Source organism: Hemicordylus capensis, chromosome 4 (genome assembly GCF_027244095.1).
Source record: "Hemicordylus capensis ecotype Gifberg chromosome 4, rHemCap1.1.pri, whole genome shotgun sequence".
In the NCBI taxonomy this organism is placed as follows: domain Eukaryota; kingdom Metazoa; phylum Chordata; class Lepidosauria; order Squamata; family Cordylidae; genus Hemicordylus; species Hemicordylus capensis.
Genome location: NC_069660.1, coordinates 160,922,295 through 160,944,580, shown reverse-complemented (window position 1 = coordinate 160,944,580; position 22,286 = coordinate 160,922,295). Strand labels below are relative to the sequence as shown.

The window sequence follows — 22,286 nt, the reverse complement described above, 5'->3', positions numbered from 1 at the left end:
GTACACATGTCACTGAGGACCCTGAACTACAGATCTGAGGGAGGAAAACAGTTGCATCCATTCTGTGTCTAGGCACTGCAGTTCAGAAATCAATTGGCTTTGGCCAGCATTTCTGGACTTTGGAATGTAATCTGGAATGTAAGAAAAGTAACCTGCACTTGTAAGCTCTGTCATCACTTGACAAACAGTACTACTTAGCCAGTTTGCATTTGCTTTGTTTCTATTCTGTGCTTCAGTTTGTGCCCGCATTCCTGTTTTGTTTTTAATGAAAACATAGGTTTGTGACTGCATTTGCTTGGGTGCTCCCAATGTCACTACATAATCTATTCTAAACCATAACATCTGAGGATATATTAAGTTTTTATTCCACCTTGTTTGCCTAAGCCCTCAAAGCTGCTTACAATAAAATCATTGTACAAAACACTTTTTAAAAGAATGAAACCAGTGGATTGTGTGCTCCTCTTCCTCGCGCTCCTGTCACTATTCCCAGTCAGCTCTTGCCGGCAAGGGGGTGGATGAGTTGCTGCTTTTCTTGCTCATGCATGAGAGAAAACAACCGGATCTGCCCGCTTGCCGGCAGGAGCCCGCACGAGACAGGCAGTGGAGGCAAGAGGAGGAGTTGCGGAAGGCAAAGCAATGTAAACAGTATGATTTACTCTGATTTGTGCTTGCTTACTCTTATATGTGGGTATATGTTCTTTATGTGCACTTGTCCTAGCTTAAGCCACTTCCTCCTGTGGTAAAGCTGGCAGTCTGGAAAACCTCCAGCAGAGCTTCCCTGGTTAAAAAAATTCCATACATACCTCTGGTCTTGCTCCATCAAGATCTTCTATAGCAGTGGTCTTCACTTGCTGGGTTGATTCCACTGGGACTAAAAGTTCCTGTTTTTTTAATGAGGTGAGAGTCAGAAAAGGCTCAGGCAAAGTGCACAGGATGCCACCTAATGACACAGCAGGGAAATGACTTGCCTAGCGAGCAAGAGGTTCCTATTTTGAAGCCCTGCTGGTATGTTTCCCAGAATATGGGAAACACCTATATCGGGCAGCAGCGATATAGGAAAGTGCTGAAAGGCATCTCACTCTGCGCAGGAGGAGGCAATGGTAAACCCCTCCTGTATTCTCCCAAAGACAACCACAAAGCTCTGTGGTTGCCAGGAGTTGATACCAATTCAAGGGCACAACTTCACCTTTAAAGTACACAGGAAGGACAATAGGCATATGATAAACAGATTAAAAATGAGTCTGGTTTTGTGAGGTGAGTGAGTCTTGGGTCTCCAAAAGTTGACAACTGCTGTAATGTGTGTGCAGATTTGTATTCTAACATTCCAGTATAACCACATAGTAGATAGAATTTCAGACTTGGACCGAGGAGATGTGGATTCAAATCCCTGCTCACCCATGAAGTTTATCAGGTGGATTGGGCCAGTAACCACTTCTCAGCCCTGTCCACTTTACAGACTACGATGACATTACAATTGTATTAGTTGTCTCTTGACATTTTGTACAGCAGGGGTTCTTGGAAGCTTCTCTGGGTATCTCCTGGAAGAAGTCAAGAATGAGAGAGAAGTTTGCTCAGAAAGTGGTTTTGTTTGCAGTTATCAACTTTTGGAGACTCCAGACTCACTCACCTCACAAAATGAAACTTATTTTTAATCTGTTGATCATATGCCTGTTGTTCTTCCTGTGCACTTTGCCTGACCCTGACTCTCACCTCCTGTTATTCCCGTTCCTGCCTTTTTGTAGCTAAATTGTCACATCTAGGTATCTGTGAAGTGAAAAGACAGAGAGCTCCCCAGGACTGGCACTGGACTTGCATAGCCCCCACCCTGCCCCCAGAGGCACTTGCTGGAGCAGAATCATTTGACCTCCGTCATGACTCAGCAGTTATCACAGACATGAGACATCCGCAGCATTTGGAGAGATCTGACCTGGCAGGTCTCCTGAAAGTTCGCTCTCATAATAACGCAAGATCTATGAAAACCAGAGCAGGCCCATCATTTACCATGATGCACTGAGGCACCTTATCTTATCTCCTGCAACTTGAGCTTGTAGGATTTCAGAAGGCCTGCTTAAAAGGAAAAAGTGATTTAAAATATGAGCTATCGTTTGAAGACATTGGCTTACATTACGACTACTGTAGTAATGTTGCAGTAGCTCAAAGAGTGCAGTGACACTCCAAAACAAACAAACAAAAAACACCCACAGAAAAAAAAGAAAAGGAAGCCTGTTTCCAGGCTAGTCCTTGCACTAGTGGAAGCAGTTGATACCTAGTGTATATCTTCCACTAGTGGTTGCACAGCGTTCCAGAGGGAACCATGCAGCTGCTCCACAAGCTTCTTAAGTGCATGTGACTTCTCTCATTGTGCTAGCACAACTAGTCTGGATTATATCCACAACGTCTTCCACATTAAGTCAGTCTAAAATTTTAGATGCACAAAGTTATGTGTTCAATTTATCCTGTTTATGAAGTTTTTGTGCCTTGCCTTATTATTGGCCACTTGGTTAGAACAGCAGTAAGGAAAAGCAGAAGCTTGCTTTAAAAAAAAAAGTTGCAGGTGGAATTGGAGACTAGCTGGTGATAAGATGCCAATTTATAGCCTTTCAGTTTATGTATAGTCTCTTCTGGTAGTTGACAAGAGACAGATGTTGTCTGGATTCCAATTTCCAGACCCTTCCTCCAGAGAAAGGCAACAGAATAAATGCAGGTGGAACTTGGGAGCTGGAGGCTAGTAGAGAAGCTAACCTGCAGGAACAGCTCTTCAGCTGATCTGCAGTCTTTTCTACTAGGATCTTCTGTGAAGAAGTTTGGGTGTATCTGCATGGACGGACTCAGTGTACAGAAATAAAAACAAAAACAAGAAATTAAAAGGATTTAAAAAAAGGTTGACTAACTTGAAAATACAGTAGATGAATAGTTTAGATGCATGCAATTGAGTGCCTGCTGTTAGAATATTTAAAGTTGAATCAGATCTTGACTCTGACCCTTTTCTGGCAGCCCCCCCCCATTCATATATTACATTACATTAATAATATGTGTGTGTATGTGTCAGTGGTTTTTATCTCTGCTTATCTGCATTCTTACAGTGGTTTCCTGCATTCATTTGCATTGGTACCTTTTACTGTGATATTTCACTAGAGCCGAGTTCATGCGATTTCACACATTTTGGAATCCAGACCTGATGGACCTTGAATTTTCAGTGCTAATTTTAAGAGCAAACTACAGTCGGTGCTAAGTATGTGTGGGAAATTCTACATAAATAACTTCCTTTTTAACAGATGCTGCAGCTCTGTGGCTTTTTTAATCCATACAGTGCCATATCAATGCATATACCGTATTTTATGGACTATAAGACTCACTTTTTTCCTCGAAAAATATCCGCCCAAATTCAGGAGCGTCTTATATGTTTTAACAGTTTAATATGTTAAAACTCTGAAAAACTGGATTAAAATTAAGGTGCGTCTTATAGTCCGCAGCGCCTTATAGTCCGTAAAATACGGTATCCATACAGCAGAGGTGCTGATTTATATATTTAAAGGGTTGCTTTTGTGGGCTGGCATCTTGACCATTAGCCAACACCTGGATGTACCTCTAGTTCATTCTGTATCTTCCCTCTGGAGGGAAAAGCCTGGAACATGGGTATTTAAGAGAGTGTCTTCTTCATTATGAGCCCCACCACCCATTGAGGTCATCTGAGGAGGTCCGTCCCGAGTTACCACCAACTCTTTTGGTGGCTACACAGAGATGGGCCTTCTCGGTCACTGCCCCGAGATTGTGGAATGCGCTTCCTGCTGAGATACAATCCTCTCCATCTCTGGCAATTTACAAAAAACACTTGAAAACCCATCTTTTCACTCAAGCATTCTCAACTTCCTAAATTTTTAGGTTTTAATATCTGGTTTATTTTTAAATTTTTAAATTGTTTTTAGTTTTTGTATATGTTTTTAACTTGTTTTATGCTGCTGTTAACCACTCAGAGATGAAAGTTTGGGGTGGTGTACAAATTTGATAACTAAATAAATTAAAAAATAAACAATAAACATGTACTAGGTTATTAACAGGTTTAGAACAACAGTCTTGTGTCATGTTTCTTGAAGGGGATGTGTAGTTTGATTAAGCCCTGTAGTATTGGTGATATTGGTCTCACAATGATTTGAAACCTCCTTATTGATAGACCTTGTAGGTGAGATGTACTCCTCTCATAGGTCTGTATATCTGACACCAGATTTCTTAACTTGCATGGCTGCTTATTTTCCAAAACAGCAAATTATTATGTTTATAATGAAATAATGGATGGTTGAGGAATGGGATCAAGGGAGAAATTGGAGGATATAATTTAGCTACCTCAGGATTTGTCAGGTTCAGCATTCTCTCACCACTGGAAATTCCCCACCATGCTGCTTTCTTGCTATTTGGTGGCAGATCTTAAGTAGTTTCACCAAATACTTGTAGTATAGTGGATGAATAGTAGAAACTTAAGGCAATGAAAACTCACCCTTCCAAGGCATCACTGTCTTAGATGATATTGTGTACATAAAGTGAATTCCTTGACTTGGCTAGAATTTATCAGAATGGTATCGCAGCCTGGGAAATGCTCCCCCGTTACTACTTCTGTGGAGTGTTTTGTCCTGGCCAAGACTTCCTATTGAAGCAATTATCAAGAAAGCTTTGTTCCTGTCTTTCTTAACAGGGGTTGGATTTTATTGATGTAATTGTGGGTTCTCTGTTTTCACAAGTAGAAATATGGATTTCTCTCCCAGTTTATAAGACTGAGCGATCTCATAATTCTTATTTGCATTTTGTACCTTAATTTGAGAAGCATTTTTGACTATTGTAACTATACTTAGTGTTCATAAAAGCTTTCCTAAATGCTGTTTGATATAGTATCTTTGAAAAATAATTAATTTTTAGGATTTATCAAGCATACCACAACTACTGTAAGTATTCCCTCCTTCAGATTGAGATCTGAAGTAGGACTAAAGTAAAGTGTGTCGTTGAGTTGGTGTCGACTCGGGCTCATCCAACTTGTGAATGATGAGCTTGCCATGAGTGGAATGGTGGGCTCCTTGGCTGAGATATGCTGGAATAAATCTTCATAGGAGTGCAGGCTCCACTTCAGTTCTTCATTGTGCTGTATCTGATTTGGTCTTCAGTTGATAAATGGGGATCAATGTGTTGGTTGCTCAGTGACCTAATGAGAACTACACCAGGGGTATTGCCACAATTATTTGGTGTTAGTGTGTTTGAGAGGGAGAGATAGGGTTATGAAATGTGAAGAGCAAGGCCTCTTGTGCTTGGACCCAGGCCATGCAGAGGCCCATTGGGCACGTGCAGCATCCTCCAAAATGGCCACTGCCATGGAGGGCAGGCCCATAACAGGCTGAAGACCATCTGGGCCGGGCAATTTGGACAGTATTGGAGGCTGGGCGGAAGTGGGGGCCTCCAGAGACCCCCCGTGGCCTTGGAGAAGCCCCCCAGAGTGGTGGTGAGTTATTTTTCTTTAAAAATGTAAAATTGTGAACACCCCCAGATTGGGGGGAGGGTTGGGGTACACAAAACCCCAAAATGTTTCATCCTGTTTAAGTCCGGTCTGGACTCAAACTGAACTGGGCAACCTGGTTTTGTTCACATCTCTAGGCACCACAGTTAAATTTCTAGGTGCCATGGCTTTTGAGCACCTGTGATTTGTTAAGCCCTGTCGTATACATAAAACAATGAATAAACACAGTGGTGTTATTGTGGTGACCTTAGAAGTGTTCTAACATGTTTGTTATGCTGTGAAAAAAATTCTGTTACTTTAAAACAGAGAGTTAAACAAGATCACTAATGTGCAACATAAATTATAAGAGGTTTTATTTACAAGCTGTTTCAAAAGAGTAGATATTGTTGGCATGGATTTCTTACATACTACTATTTAGTTCTTTGTACTTACTGTGCAGTTTTAAAAAGTGAATGCTGATATTTGCGTAAGTTGATCAAGACAAAACGGGAAAGAGAATCGGACAACATGACTACTAGCTTTTACTTTCTGGATTTTTACCAGAAATCTATCCAAATTGAGTCAGTTATTTTACTTTCACTGACATCATTTCCGAAGATAAAAATAAGTTGTTAGGTTAATCACACTTTCCTAAGATCCCTGAAGTGAAAAACAGTGCCTTGATGACAAAAGGGCAAGTTGAAACAGCTATGCAGTATTTTTTGTTTTGTTTTGTTTTGTTGGTATGCTTATTTGAGAGAGACTACTCTAAGATGAGAACTGTTCAAATACCTGTCCTTGTCTCAAAATCCACCATGGTCATAAAGCCTGTAGTTTTAATTTTTTAGTTACCATGTCCAACTGAAACTTTATGTGTAACCAGATGTGCTTGTATTTGTCCTAGAATACTGTTACCTTTCACATTCATCTTAGGTAGGAGTGTGCACGAAATAGATTTTGCAGTTGGTTTCAAGATTAAAACGAATGGCAAAATCCTCAAATGGTTTGTCGAAACAGCACCCATAGCTGGCTGTTTTGATGAATCATTGATGATTTGAGTGATTTGGCCATATGGAACAATGTGGAACTTGGAACACCCCATTGTTCCCCATGGGTAGGTGCTAGGGACACCAGGTTGGGTTGGGTGGTAGGGCATGATGGGTGCTACCTACCACCCAACCCAAAAAAGAAATGGCCAAGCAGGCAATTTTAAATCTTTAGCCTTTCCCAAGGTTTGGGGAAAGGTTAAAAATCACCCGCTTGCCCATTTCTTTTTTTTAACTTCTTCAAGTTCCCCATTGTTCCCTATGGCTGAAACAAACTGCACTTACAGAGTACACATGACAAGTTTTGCATTGGAATTTGCAATGAATTTTGTGTCCCTGCCTTGCAAAGCACTGCAGACCAGGGATCGGCACGAACTGGTTTGGAGGTCCTTTTCCAGACCTCCAAACTGGTCTGGTAGTCTGGCGCACGTGTGTCGGTCACATCTAGTTTGATGCTGACCAGAGTGGCAAGGAGGTACACTGCTGTCCTGTGCCAGCTGTTTTGGAGACAGTGCCGGCAGGCAGGGCACACGCGGTACAGGGAGGGCACCACCTGCCTCGTGAAGGTGGTGCATGAGAGAATATTATAGTTGGGGGCAAGCGGCTGGCAGAAGCCAGTGTTCTCCACCATCTGGAATGGCTGGTCATCTGTCTCCCTCATAGCCCAGGTGATTAGGTAAGGCTCTGGGCAACCAAACTGCTTGCCCACCAACTATACCCACCACTCGGGCAACTTCCCCTGCTTGGGAGCAGCTGCCTTGCCACTACTCAAGGATTATTGTTGCCTGTAGGAGTAGGGACCCCCAGGTGGTGCCGTTGCAGGCACTTCAGTATCATTGACATCTTAAGATGCTTAGGATCCTTCTCCCTGCTGACCTGGGTGCTGCAGTGACTTGGTATGGTTCACCAGGGTGGAGCTCAAAGTGGTCTCTTTAAAACTCTGTTGCCAGATTTGGCTTTTTAAAAGCCAAAATTTGGGTTACGGCCCATTTGACTCATGAGTATACCCTGAGGTTCTGGCCACCCTCGCACACCATGCTGCTATCTGTCTGTGAGTGTTTTGGTGGTGGTGGTATTGTTGGGGCTGCTCATTTGTTCGTGGGGGCACTATCACCACTGCCCTCAGTCCGGGGCTGAGAAGGTCTAGGAAGAGGAAGTGGAAGTACTTCTTCCTGCTCCTCCTCGGTGTCAGATGGGGGTGGGGTCGTATTGCCAACATGGATTGGGAAGGTGGGGACAGGGAGCCATCTTATTTATTTATTATTGCTCTGTGTAAATGGCCCTGAGCCATTTTTGAAAGGGGGGGGATAGAAATTGAATTAATAATAATAATAATATAGAATTAATAAGTGAAATTATTAAGTGATTTAATAATTAATAAATCTATCAATCAATAAGAATTAATTAATAAGAATTAATAAGTGAAAGAGCAAAGAAAATTAAAAATTGGACTGTTCCAGGCGATGATGAACTGCATGGATTTGGCTTAAACACCTAACAAGCCTTCATAAACAACTATCTAAACAGCTCAATCACATTTTGCAAGACGGTGATATTGAACAATGGCTAACAACTGGGAAAACTCATCCCATAATGAAAGACCCAGCAAAAGGTGCAGTTCCAAGTAATTATAGGCCGATAACCTGCCTGCCAACCATGTTCAAATTATTAACTGGAATAATAGCAGATGAAGTGATGCAACACTTATTAACTAACAAACAGCTTCCAGTTGAACAGAAAGGAAATTGCCCGAACACTAGAGGCACAAAAGACAAGCTGCTGATTGACAAAATGATTTTAGAAAACTGCAAGAGAAGAAAAACCAATCTAAGTGTTGCATGGATTGACTACAAGAAAGCCTTTGACTCATTGCCTCACACATGGATACTCAAATGTTTGGAAACAACTGGTGTCAGCAAAAACATTCAGATATTTATAAAAAAAGCAATGAGCATGTGGAGTACACAGTTAACAATCAGTGGCGAAACACTTGGACAGGTTATCATTAGAAGAGGCATTTTCCAAGGGGACTCACTATCCCCTCTGTTGTTTGTAATCGCCATGACCCCACCTTCACAAATACTAAACAAAACAGGCCTTGGATACCAAACATCTAAAACATCCAGTAAAATCAACCATCTGCTGTACATGGATGATCTGAAGTTGTATGGAACGTCCCAGTCAGAAATCGAATCACTGCTAAACACTGTCCGTATATTCAGTAGCGATATAGCAATGGAGTTTGGACTAGACAAGTGTGCTGCATTAATAATGAACAGAGGAAAAATAAGAAAAACAGAAGGAATAGAACTGCCCAATGGAAGCAAGATCAAGAACCTGGAAGAGAAAGAACATTACAAATACTTGGGCATTCTCCAGGCTGATAACATTGCACACACTGAAGTTAAAAGAAAAATTGGAAGTGAATACATCAGGAGAGTTAGAAAAATCCTCATGTCCAAACTCAATGGCGGGAACACCATACAAGCCATAAACACCTGGGCTATACCTGTTATCAGATACACTGCAGGAATAATAGAGTGGACCCAGGCAGAGCTAGAGATGCTAGATCATAAGACCAGGAAAATCATGACCATCAATCATGCTCTGCACCCCCGCAGTGATGCAGATAGGCTCTACCTGCCTCGCAGTTCAGGTGGAAGAGGAATGCTGCAAAGTCCATCAAACAGTAGAGGAGGAGAAAAGAGGCCTTGAAGAATATATCAAGGACAGTGAAGAAGATGCACTTCAAATGGTCAATAACACGAAACTATTCAACACCAATGAAACAAAGCAGGCCTACAAGAAAGAACAAGTCAAGAACCGAGCAGAGAAATGGAAAAATAAGCCCCTGCATGGTCAATATTTGCACAATATAAGTGGGAAATCAGACATCACCAAGACCTGGCAATGGCTTAAGAATAGCAACTTGAAGAAAGAAACAGAGGGTTTAATACTGGCTGCACAAGAACAGGCAGTAAGAACAAATGCAATAAGAGCAAAAGTCGAAAAATCCACAACAAACAGCAAGTGCTGCCTTTGTAAAGAAGCAGATGAAACAGTGGACCACCTAATCAGCTGTTGTCAAAAGATCGCACAGACTGACTACAAACAAAGGCATGACAAGGTAGCAGGGATGATACACTGGAACATCTGCAAAAAATACAAGCTACCTGTAGCCAAAGATTGGTGACATCATAAAATTGAAAAAGTGGTCGAAAATGAAGATGTAAAAATATTATGGGACTTCCGACTACAAACAGACAAACATCTGCCACACAATACACCAGATATAACTGTAGTCGAGAAGAAAGAAAAACAAGTCAAAATAATCGACATAACAATACCAGGGGATAGCAGAATAGAAGAAAAAGAAATAGAAAAAATCACCAAATACAAAGATCTACAAATTGAAATTGAAAGGCTGTGGCAGAAAAAGACCCAAATAATCCCAGTGGTAATTGGCGCCCTGGGTGCAGTTCCAAAAGACCTTGAAGAGCACCTCAACCCCCTAGGGGCCACAGAAATCACCATCAGCCAATTACAAAAAGCAGCTTTACTAGGAACAGCCTATATTCTGCGACGATATCTATAACAGCAACAACATTGACAATAAAATACTGGCATCCCAGGTCCAATAATTCCCAGGTCCTTGGGAAGGACTCGATGTCTGGACAAAACAAACCAGTCAATAACACCTGTCTGACTGTGTAAACAAGAAATAATAATAATAATAATAAATTTAGATTCGTCTTCCTTTGTTTACAATTTTCCAAAACCATTTTGTCAATAAGCTGATCTTTTGTCTCGTTTTCCGAAGGTTTCCCTTCTGTTCCATTGGTAACAAACTGTTCCTTTCTAGGTGGTCTTGCACAGCATCTGCTACAATTGCTGTCATGAGCTTGAACATTGTTGGAAGGCAAGCTATTGGCTTATAGTTACTTGGTACTGCACCTTTTTCATAGTCTTTCAGAAGACAAGTCTTGCCAGTTGTCATCCATTCATCAAGTTCTCCACTTTCCAGTATATCATTCAATTGCTTGGCTAATCTTTTATGTAAGTTGGTCAGATGTTTGTGCCAAAAGCCATGTACTTCATCCATTCCCGGTGCTGTCCTGTTTGTAATCTTTTTTGCTCATTTTTCAACCAGTTGGGGTGTTGTTATCAAGTCATCCATTTTGGTTCCATCCAATTTCCCCTCAACTTTTAAAATCCGTTCTGCATCCTTGATGGCCCAAATGTTTCTCCAAAACATTGTTGAACATGTGAAAGTAAGAAAAGAGCGTAAAAGACCGCCTGCACAAAAGCGGGTGTCCAAAAATGATATTTTTTTTGGACAAAAGGGTTGTCCCAAATGTTTCTCCAAAACCCAAGTAGCTGTTCCCTGTTCGGTTGCACAATGTTATCAAAATTTTTCTCTAACACTCTGATAAAACAGACATTGATTTGAATAGAAAAGGAAATTTTGTTGGTATTGCAGTGCACGAGCATCATATCTGCTGATTTTCTTCGCTATTTTCAAGCAGTTTTCAGCGAAGAAGCAGCAGTGGGAGAAAGGAGGGTTAAGCAACCCTCTTCTTATTGCTTCTCTGCTAGCTGTGTGGCTGAGGAGATTCATTGCCAGGGAGTTCAGGACCTTACTACCCTCCTTACCTAAGGCTCCCCTCCCCTCGCCTAGGGTTTCATCCAGTACAGTATACTCCTCTTCCCCTAACTCCAGCCCCGCTCGGAGGGCCATCCCGGTGGGGGAGAGGGGCTGTTTTGTCCCACAGCTAGCACAGGGCTGAAGGAGGAGACAGTACCATTCCTCATCCTCTGAGGAACCACCTCACAAGAGGACTCCCTCCTAGGGATAGGCAGTGCCCTCAACCCCCACCAGTCATACCATCCGCAGTCCAGGGCCCAACTCCACCAACCATACCACCAGCTCCCCTGAACCCCGCCCCCCGGCCCATCCAGTTGCATCAATCATCCTCTGAAGCAGAGGAAGGGGAGATATCCAAGGAAGAGGCACACAATCATGCATCTGGGTCCCCCCGTTTATTTCACTCCTCAGATTTTGATGGCAAAGGCAAGGCATACCATTAATGCGGTAGTCTCTCTGGGGATGCCAAACACTAGTCAAGGGTTGGATCAAGAGGTGTTCCCATCTACTTCCACTACCACTCCAGTAGTACCTTTTCCTCAACTCTTTCATTTAACTATGCTAGCAGAATGGAGCACACCTTTTGCCCACAAGGGGGCTTTCTCCCTCCCAAACAAGTTACATTCAAGACCACAAGATATCTCCTCTCTTGTGGCTCCCCCAGTGCTAGATGCACCGATTGCACAACTGGTATCTGGGGCGTTAGTAAATAAGGAGGGAGAAGAGCAATTGAGGATTCCTGAGGACAAGAAATGTGAGTTTCTCCTCAAAGTCCCATGAGGCTTCAGCGACAGTTATCAAAGCTGCCACAGCAAACTCCATTTTCGCCAGGGCATTTGGTTCCTCCTGAAAATACTAAGCTCTGCCAGGGCATTAACAAGATGGCCAAGGCGGCGGCCTTTATGGCCGACTCTAGCCTGGACTGCATCCAACACTCACCAAGAGCCCTGGTCTCGGCTGTAGGAGGAGCCTATGGCTCAAACATTGGAAGGTAGTCTCTAAGTTGGTTAAACCTCACATTGTCACCATTTAAGGGAGTAAAATTGTTTGGGGACTCACTGGACCCTATGCTCGTTGAAACAAGGGATAAAAAGGCCATGCCAACCACCAGGATAGAAAATGGAAGACCGTTCCAGGGAGGTTTTTCCTTGTATTCCTTTTGCCCCTCATTCAGACAGGCAAGCTCCAGTAGCTCCTTTTGGGACTACAGGAATTATAACTCCAGGGCTTCAGGACACTCCCAGTGGCACCAGCGCCCCAGGGGCACAGGTCATCAACAGTTCAACAAACTATTCCAATCATCTTCCTTCCAACACAGAAAGCAATGATGCCCCACCGGTCGGGTGCAGGCTTCTATTCTTCAAGGAAGTTTGGACAGAAGCTACCTCCAACCGCTGAGTATGGGAGACAGTCACAGAGGGTATAGTCTTGAAATTCTTCTCCTCCCCCAAACCACTTCATCGCTACTCCCGTCCCCAAGATAAGAGAAAAATGAAAAAAAAAGTCACAAGAGAACCAGCACCTCGTTCAGATCAGAGCAATCGAGTTGGTACCCTTCACATATTCATGGCAAGGTGTATATTCTGTTCTGTTTTTAGTTTAAAAAAGAATGGATCATGGCGGGTAGTCCTGGACCTAAAGGCCCTGAACTGCTTCATCCAGAAACACCCATTTGAGATGGAGTCTATCAGGACCATCAAGGAAGCGGTGAGGGACAGGGAGTTCCTAGCCTCGGTGAACCTATCAGAAGCATACTTGCATATCCCGATCCACTCGATCACTGCCGTTTTCTCAGGTTTTTGTTCAACAAGATACACTACCAGTACCGGCCAATGCCATTTGGCCTATCAGCCCCAAGGGTGTTCACAAAGATCATGATAGCATTAATTGTGCATGTGCGCTCACAGGTGATTCACACACACTCGTTCTGGATGATCTCTTGATCAGGTCCTAATCCCTACCGACTGCTCAAAAGGACGCTGGACCTCCTCAATGCACATGGTTTTTGTAGTAAACCAACAAAAGAGCCATTTGATATCCACTCAAAGGCTACCATAACTAGGGACCATTCTTGAAACAGACAAGGAGACAATATACCTATCCATGGAGAAGAGAGAAAGGATAGCCTCCCTCGTCTCAACAGTCCTGAGTGGCAACTCAACCCAACTCATGCTGCTGGCCACGCTTCTGGGGTCCATGATAGTATGCATAGAGTGTACCCCCTGGACCAGATGGCACACTCTCCCCCTTCAGTGGTTCCTTTTACTGTACCGTGAGCAGATCTTGAAATGCACCCGGATGGTGCTAACACCACCACTTGCACTGTGTTGGTGGAGGTCTCCGGCTCTCCTGAGGGGATTACCACTCCACCCGCCTCACCCCAGGATCACAATAATTACAGATGCGAGCCTGGAGGGCTGAGGAGCTCATCCTGCCCACCACTGCGCACAAGGAAAATGGCACCCATGGGAGCAGAAAAAGTTGGTCAACCTGCTATAACTGAGTCATCTGCCTAGCACTGATAAGCTTCCTCCCTCACTTCAAGCAATGTCACGTTCCTGTCCAAATGGACAACGAAACTGCAAAGTCACACATAAACAACCAAGGCGGAACAAAATCAAAGGCTTTCATGACGGAAACCACCAGACTCTTCACGTGGGCAGAGAGGAACCTACTATCCGTGACCACCGAACACCTGAGTGGCAACTCCAACTACTGGGCAGACTGGCTCAGCAGAGTGGGCCTTGAACCAAGAGTTCTTCGGCCAGATGACAGAGGCCCTGGGATACCCGGTAGTGGACCTCTTCGCCACACATGTGAACAGGAAACTTCCCATGTTCATATCCTGTTTCTACCACCCTCAATCAGAGGGCATAGATGTCCTCTCAGTCCGGTGGCCGGAGGGTCTCCTATACACATTTCCCAATCATTTCCCAAGTAATCAAAAAAATTCATCAGGAGGGAGCCACCATCATCCTGCTAGCACCCCTATTGCCTTGACGACTGTGGTTCACCGACCTTCTCATCCTGGCCATAGGTTCACCCTGGCCTCTTCCCAGACGCCCAGACCTCTTAACCCAGGGACCGGTTCTCCACCCAGACCCAGATTGGCTCCAACTCAATGCCTGGAAATTGAGCGGGAAGCGTTAGCTGACCAGGGTTACGACTGCAAGGTACAAACCACAATCCTGGCCTCCAGGAGATCCTCCAACAGCAGAATCTGCCAAACCACCTGGATGGTCTTCTCATGTTTGTCCAGAATAAAAGGTGTATGATCTACAAGGGCAAGCATCCCTGAGGTACTGGCATTCCTACAGGCCGGCCTTGACCAGGGCCTCATGCCAAATAAACTACACAGGCAAACTTCAGCTCTGGCCTCCATCCTGGAACTCAATGCCCAGGGATCTTCGCTCCTCCACCCCCATATCAGACGCTTCCTGAGGGGAGTGAATAACCCAGTCTCCCCTCCTGGAACCTAAACAAGGTTCTCAACGCACTCACTCAACCTCCATTCGAGCCCCTGCGGCCCTCAAGGTACTATCCTATAAGACACTTTTCCTGACAGCAATTACTTCCATGTGCAGGGTATCAGAGCTAGGTGCCCTATCAGTCCAGAAGGATCTATGCATATTCCAGAAGGATGCCACCATACTCTACCTTGACACAACGTTCATACCTAAAGTCAATTCATCCTTTCACTCACAGCTGGTGTTACTACCCTCTTCCTGTCCAGCACCAGCTCAGCCCAGGGAAAAGACCTGGCACACGCTGCATGTGAGAAGAGCACTGAAGATATCTATATGTAGGACAAAGGCACTCTGAGAGTAGGAATCCCTCTTCATTTCCTTCCGAGCCCCTACCTTGGGAACCAAGGCATCAAAGAGCACACTCGGCAATTGGATCAGAGAGGCCATTATCCTGGCCTACAAGACATTGCAGTCTCCAGTACTGAGGGGCATTACCGCCCACTTGACAAGAAGTGCAGCCACATTGGCAGCCTTTGCGGCCAGGACACCCCTACAAACTATCTGCCAGGCGGTGACATGGTCATCAGTCATAATGTTCATAATGCACTAAAGATCTTCTCCTTCCACATGGCACAGTTGGCATTAGGCTGTATGGTGCTCCAGCAAGTTGTCTAAAATAATTCTGCTTCCTGCCTGGGCTACTCTCTGGTCCAGCTTGGGTATGACCCACTATTCTAGGATGGGCTCCGATTATGGTGGAAAAAGAAACATTGGTCTTACCTGTGAAGGATTCTTTTTCACCCTAATTGGAGCCCATCCAGCTCTCCCATGGAAGTTGACTGGCAGATTTTTGTAGTTAGTAGTATGTGTAACCAAATGGTACTTTTGTAATTTGTAGTACAGTGCCCATAATCTTACAGTACCACGTAGTTACTAATACATTAGGGGTTTGTTATGTAATTAGCTGGGCAAGACAAGGGAATCGGAGATAGCATTCCTTTCCATCTTAAGGAGACAGCTAAGATGTAGAGAGACATTTTGATTTTATTTAGCAAACTAAATTTTGACGGCAGGCTTTCAGTAGTGCTATATAAGGGGGCAGGGGAGGTGTGGCAAACCATGGATAGTGCAGTTTTCTCAGGACAGAAAATGTTAAAAATAACTAAAATTTTGTGGCCACATTAGACTTGCATTGATAAGAACATACCTTTCATGTGGATAGTATCTCTCCTCTTTTGGCAGTGGATAGGCCAAAAGAGAGGTTGCTTTGTATGCAAAGAAAGCAATAAAAATAACATTACAGGGATACCTCGTTACTCGTGGGAGTTCAGTTTCTCGCCTACAACTGCAAGTAATGAGTTGCATAGGAAGAAAAACGGGTGGGGTGGGTGGGTAAAAAAAAAAGCCTGTAAAAATTACAAATAGTCAGTGTTGTACCATGCTCCATGGATGTCCATGTGCCCATGACTCCACAAATGGCCAAACTAGCCAATTCTCTGTGAAAATCCATGGGGAAAAATTCTTTAAGACACAGGAGCCGCAAAATGGCTCTTAGTCATAAAATGGCAGCAGGCAATTATCTCCGAGGTAATTGCTGGTTGACTCCAACCCCACAGATGAGCAGAATTAACCCCTTTTTTGCTGGAATTTTCTTGCGTATGCCGAGGTCTGGTTAAATCGCTTGACTGTGGATATGTGAAACCGTGGATAGCAAATCCACGGATAGCAAGATCAACCTGTATTGAATACAATTTGTTTAATTTCGGAAAGAATTGTGAAGCAAGTAGCTTTTACTCAGAATTTTCCTGTATGTTTAAAAAAAGCTTAGTGGTACTAAAATCTCACATCCGGGCTTTCAGAGAGAAATTCAAACTATGTAGTTTGTTTAAAAACTGATAATATAGCTGTGTTTGCTTATGTGAACAGAGATGGTAGTGCAAGTGGGTGGGCTAGCTTCAGCAGCAGTTTTAGCAGTCGCAACTGCTTATGTGACATGTGATAATGTGGAATTTGTGGGACTTGATGTGTCACTTGGGCAACAGATGAGTGTGCAGTGCTTATAATTTTAGTAAACTAAACATTCAATATGCTTTCATATCCTATAATTTAGAATGGCATGTGTGTGGAGTCAGACAGCGGAGAAAACACTGTTAAATTACTACCAGTTTCTGTTTGACTGGGGTGTGCGTGCGTGTGTGGCCTATAAAATAGCATTTATTATTTGAAGGGAGATAGACAGATTATATCATCTTTATTACGGTCCAAGACCAGCATGAGATAGAACAATAGAACATGATTCAAATAATAAAAACAAATGATGGAAACATAAAACTATATTTAAAATTGCTAATATATTATAATACTATAAAGCTGCTATCCTTAGAAAACAGGGTAGCTATGAGATTATTAAAGAGCTGTATTTTAAAAATGATGAACATATAAAATGTTATATAAAATGCAAAAAGTAGTGGCTAAAATGGGGGTATATAAACAAATCATCTAAATAGGAACACTAAAAAAGATATAGTGGTTTAAAACGACGTAGAGCTGATGCAAGGGAATGGCCTGGCAGTCACGACCTGGTGGATCCTACACACTGCCATGCAGAACTTGGCAGAGTTATGTGTGAAGGCCGGGTCTTCATCTGAAAGCAGCAACTGGGTATAGAAATGGTTTGGGCAGCCAGGGTACTTGAGAAGTAGCGGAAATATAAGCTTGTCCTGGATATCTCTGTAAAAGGAGTAAAAGAGGAATGCGTGATCTGTGGTTTCTACCTCCCCAGTGTCACAAAGACAAAGTCTCTGCGATTGAGATCTTGCTGTATTTGCCTTCCAATACTGCGGAGGGAAGAGCATGACAATGGGCAAGGGTATAAGCCCTTCTATGGCTTGGGATTTCTAGCTGTGAAGGTGGGGGTGGGGGCGATTTGGCACCATAGAGGGGTTGCGTCAATGTCTTGGCCTCAGATAATTTGAGTGCTGCAGGTACGTAATGTCCCCCTCTAGTCCATAGGAATTTTAGAATGGTGGTGGAGCTGCTCTTAGCAGTGAAGGCAACGTGGTCTAGGGATGAGCCAGGACCAGTCCGGAGGCCATTCTGAAGGCCTGCAGTCCGGTGGTCTGGCACTGGTGTGCGGGGCTCTTTAAGGGCGGGGGAGGGTTACTTACCCCCCTGCCGTGTTTTCCTCACCGGCACGTTCGTTTGGTAAAGCTTTTGGGGCGGCAGGATACCTCCCTGCTGCCCCTTCCCCCATTTGTCAGCAAAAGGCTTCAAAAAGCCTTTTGCGCGTGCGCACGTCACGTCTCTGTGTAATGTGTCCGCACGTCGCAGAGACGTGACGTGTGTGCGCAACATGCACACACGCTCAAAAGGCTTTTTGAAGCCTTTTGCCGATGAATGGGGGAAGGGGCAGCAGGGAGGTCTCCTGCCGCCCCAAAAACTTTACCAAACGAACGCGCCGGCAGGGGGGTAAGTACACCCTCCCCTGCCCTTAAAGAGCCCCGCACACCAGTGCCGGCCCACAGCTCCATGGTTCCGTGCACATCCCTAACGTGGTCGCCTTGGGCCTTGCTTGAGCCAGAGGTATGTAGTGGTTAGAGTGCTGGACTAGGACCGGGGAGACCCGAGTTCAAATCCCCATTCAGCCTTGAAACTAGCTAGGTGACTCTGGGCCAGTCACTTCTCTCTCAGCCTAACCTACTTCACAGGGTTGTTGTGAAAGAGAAACTCAAGTATGTAGTACACTGCTCTGGGCTCCTTGGAGGAAGAGTGGGAGATAAATGTAAAATAATAATAATAATAATAATAGTTGTTTCCTAAATGGACCTTATTCTTGACAAGTGTTTATACCAATATGTGGACTAATGGAAAGATAATATATTAGTGTCCTGCTTAGAATAGTACTGATGAAACATATTGCCATCAGATTTTGTCAAATGTCATTTTGGGTAAGTTGCCTCTTACCTCTTTCTGCACTGGGTAAACAATAACAGAATCCCTTAGTATACAAAATTAATTTTGCTGTGTTTTTTTTCAAATGTAGTGTTGTAAATAGTCAACCCTTGTCAACCGCGAGGGTTTTGTTCCAGCAAAACCTTGCTATTGGCAATTTGCAGTTGGTGAGGCATTAAAGTCTATGGGAAATGGGGGTAGGGGAACTGTGGTTGTGAAAAGACCAAAAAATAAAGGAAAACATGCTTAAAAATAACCCCAAATCCTCAAAACCCACTTAAAATTGCCAAGAGTCAGCAAGAGGAGTGCACCGATTGAAACTCTGGACACTTTTTAAGCGGAAAGGTATTTTTGAACCCACCTACCCCAAATCAGTAAACATCACTTTAAATTGTTTGTAGGTGGGGTCAGCAAAAGGAATGAGCAGATTGAACCTCTGAAAACAACCCCCCCCCCAATCGCAAAAAAATATCCACTTCATCACAAAAAATCTTACCAAACTGCAGATACTCTGGTCGTGGTTGGCGAGACTGGTCAGAATTTCCCAGTTATAGATACTAAAACCAGGATTGGGAAAACCGTGATTGGCAAGTTGAGTGCTCATGGAATAATGCACAGTAAGCTTTGTGGTCTGATCTCAGATTGATAACTCCCTGACTTGCGTGTATGTATTCTTTGTATAACAACATATACAAGAGCCAGTATGGCATTGTAGGATGCCCAGTTTCCATGTTGGTCCTATGCCATAGCCATGAATCTTAGAGTCCTATGATCACCCGGAATCCTCATTCAGGATAATCATATGGCCTGAGATTCATACCTATAGTATTTGGTTTTGTACTCCGTGTGTGTGTCTCACAGTGTTAAACAGAGCTTTCTCTGTGCAACATTTATGTAATGTTGAGTTTTTCTGCCTTAAAACTGCTGTTGGGGAAGCTGAAGTATGACTTCTTATGCCAGCAGCTGCTACCCTTTTGCAGCTGCACAGAAAGCAATTTGTTATGGGGTGGCAAACAAAGTTTATTATTATTATTATTAGAGGATATAAACTCACTTTACACTCACTTTACGCTGTGACTTTTGCTTAAAATCATACTTTGCCCCATATCACGGCTGCTCACAAGACTTTGTGGAAACGCACTTCATCCTCTCAACTTCCCACAACATTACGGTAATTCCTTCTATAGCAGTTGACAGTAAAAAAGCTTTATATTGGGGGGAAATGGAAAGACTGTTAAGCACATGGTAGGCTGCAGTTGTTAAGCACTTGGCATGCCACATAAAACCCCATTAGCCCATGTTTTACAGGTTGTTTTACTTTATTCTCCAATATTTCTGATTTGCCAGGGGTGCTCCTGATTTACAGAACCTAGTCCCAATTTTAAAGAAGCAGATAATTCATTATTGCTGCTGTTGTTGTTTGTTGGAAGGGGGAAGGTGCACTAGCTGAGGCCATGAATATCAGATAGTTGTGAACTGAAGGTGTATATACTCCTCTGGAGTAATAATAAATGTCACTTTATAGAGATGCAACCAATTATGATTGGTAATCACATATATAACCTCCCACTGAGGCCCAAGCAGAGAAACTGGCACAATGAAAGTGGTGGCGGCTCTTGCTGCTTTAAACGTGCTTCTCCAACCCTCAGTGCAACATGTGAATTTATTTATTTATTTATTCGATTTATATACCGCCCTTCCAAAATGGCTCAGGGTTGTTTACAACAGAATAAAAACAAGTAAAACCAGTTAACAATTAAAATCAAAACTATGAAAACAGAATAAAACCAATTAAACATTCAAACAGCTAAAAACCCCGGAGAATCACGGCAAACATTAAAACAATTAAAAAATTTTTAAAACCCTGAAAGGCCAGGCCAAACAGATGGGTTTTAAGGGCTCTTTTGAAGGTCACTAAAGATTTAAGATTACAAATTTCTGCTGGAATAGCATTTTTCAGTGACAACCCCCTGCTTTTTATTTATGCAAACTAGCAGGCGTAAATAGTCATAATCCATCTTTCTCCTTCTCATGTCATTAGTTTTGTTGGTTGTATTGTCAGTTCTGGTGCAGTTGACTTGGAGAGAAGCATGCAAATAACCAAAATACTGTTCCATAAATTTAGAGGGGAGACCAACTTGTATAAGAAGCAGGCTCTGTAGGTAGATAGCCAGTGAGCCTTCAGCTTAGTTCTTATTATATTTACTTGGAGGTCCATCACATTGATTTCCAGGGACTGACTTAAGTAATATTGGTTATGTAGCCTTAAATTAAAACAAACAAAAAAAAGCTGAGGTCCTGTGACAATTGGTCAGATTGCCCCCCACCCTTTAATGTCAACTATGGAATGGCGCTTCCTAAATTCTGCAACTTTGAATGGTTTCCAACACATTACAATAGTTGTATAGTCTTCCCTGCAGGCTTGCATCATTAGTAGCGAAAAGTAATCATGTGCATATTACTCCTTGATTTGGGGGCTACAAACAAAGTTGGGTGAAAGAGAAGGATGTTTAGAGAAGTGCTTGATTCAGCTCTCTGTTCACCCCTTTAATTTATTGGTTAACAGTCAAAGCATAAAAAATTATTCTCCTCTTAATTCCCTCCTATTTATAGACATTATTTAAACTAGGGTTGTTCACTTGTTAGCTATCCATGTATATACCTGAGTGTTACCTCCAATATCCCTTGGAATCCCTGATCAGGTAGCCAGCTCATGCACATACAACTGTACATGCATAGTCTCCCTTTTCTGAGTTTTTGATGAATACTTGGGCTTCAGAGGTACGGGGCCATTGGGGTAATCCTGCATTCCCTTTTTTGTAGAGGTATAGAAGGGGAGGAGCCTAAGCACTTGGACCTGTTTTTTCCCCTAGCATTAGAAACTTCCCAGATGTGATATGAGCCTGTACAGAACACCATATATGTGACTGCTAAAATAATATCAGTTACAGGTAATCAACCTGTCTGTCTTATGTTCTGAAAGTTACATATGAAACATAAGATCAGTTGTGTACAATATCTGACTTTAGGTTCCGGCCTTTATTAAATCACATTTCTGCAGGCAGCAATGTCAGTTCAAATACTTTGGTATCTGAATTTGCAGAGCTGATTCAATTTATGTTCAGGATATATGTGAATTTGGCCCTGTGGTCGTCCCCGCCCCCCCCCCCCCCCCTGGTATTCTCTTTTAGATGTAGAAAAACAGACTCTCTGTGTGTATTGATGAAAAATTTAAGTTCAGGGGAATATCTTGAATGGTTTTGAATTTTTATTGTAAACCACCTTGAGCCACTTTAGGATTTGTGTTTCTCCCCACTCCCCCAGATCACGTTATCAAGAAATTATCAGGGAAAGGCTTCAGTGTCTTCCAATTACCTTGTGTGTTCCTGTTCAGTTAATTTTTCTGGAGTCTGGACACAGCCAAAGATTTCTCTTTAGGAATGATGCTTTTCTAAAGTAATTTGATAATTAAGAGGAAAGATTTTCACTTGCAGATTGACAATATGTTATCTCCTCTCTTACTTAGGTTTTCTTCTGGTCTCTGATCCTGTTTGAACCCTGCGATGGGTAGAATTTGAGAACTCTGCTTCAGCTGCTGTAGGTTTCCATACATTGAAAACTAAATATAGTAGTCTGTAACATGGTAAATTGTGTAAATTACTAATGCTGTCAGAAGGGTTTGGATGTGGGCTAAGAAAATT

At 43.0% G+C, this 22,286-nt stretch overlaps 1 protein-coding gene across 8 annotated transcripts in view; it reads left to right on the top strand.

The window, feature by feature from the left end:
• The window catches only part of RABGAP1L (RAB GTPase activating protein 1 like), a 301,913-nt gene that overhangs the window by 6,672 nt on the left and 272,955 nt on the right, over nucleotides 1-22,286 (top strand). For 6 of the 8 annotated variants that reach the window (XM_053243767.1, XM_053243764.1, XM_053243768.1 and 3 more), the window contains exon 2: nucleotides 22,112-22,182. The exons of the other annotated variants lie outside the window; for them this stretch is intronic. The gene's annotated coding sequence lies outside the window, so the exon portion shown is untranslated. The remainder of the gene's footprint in view (nucleotides 1-22,111; nucleotides 22,183-22,286) is intronic. 8 annotated transcript variants of the gene reach the window in all.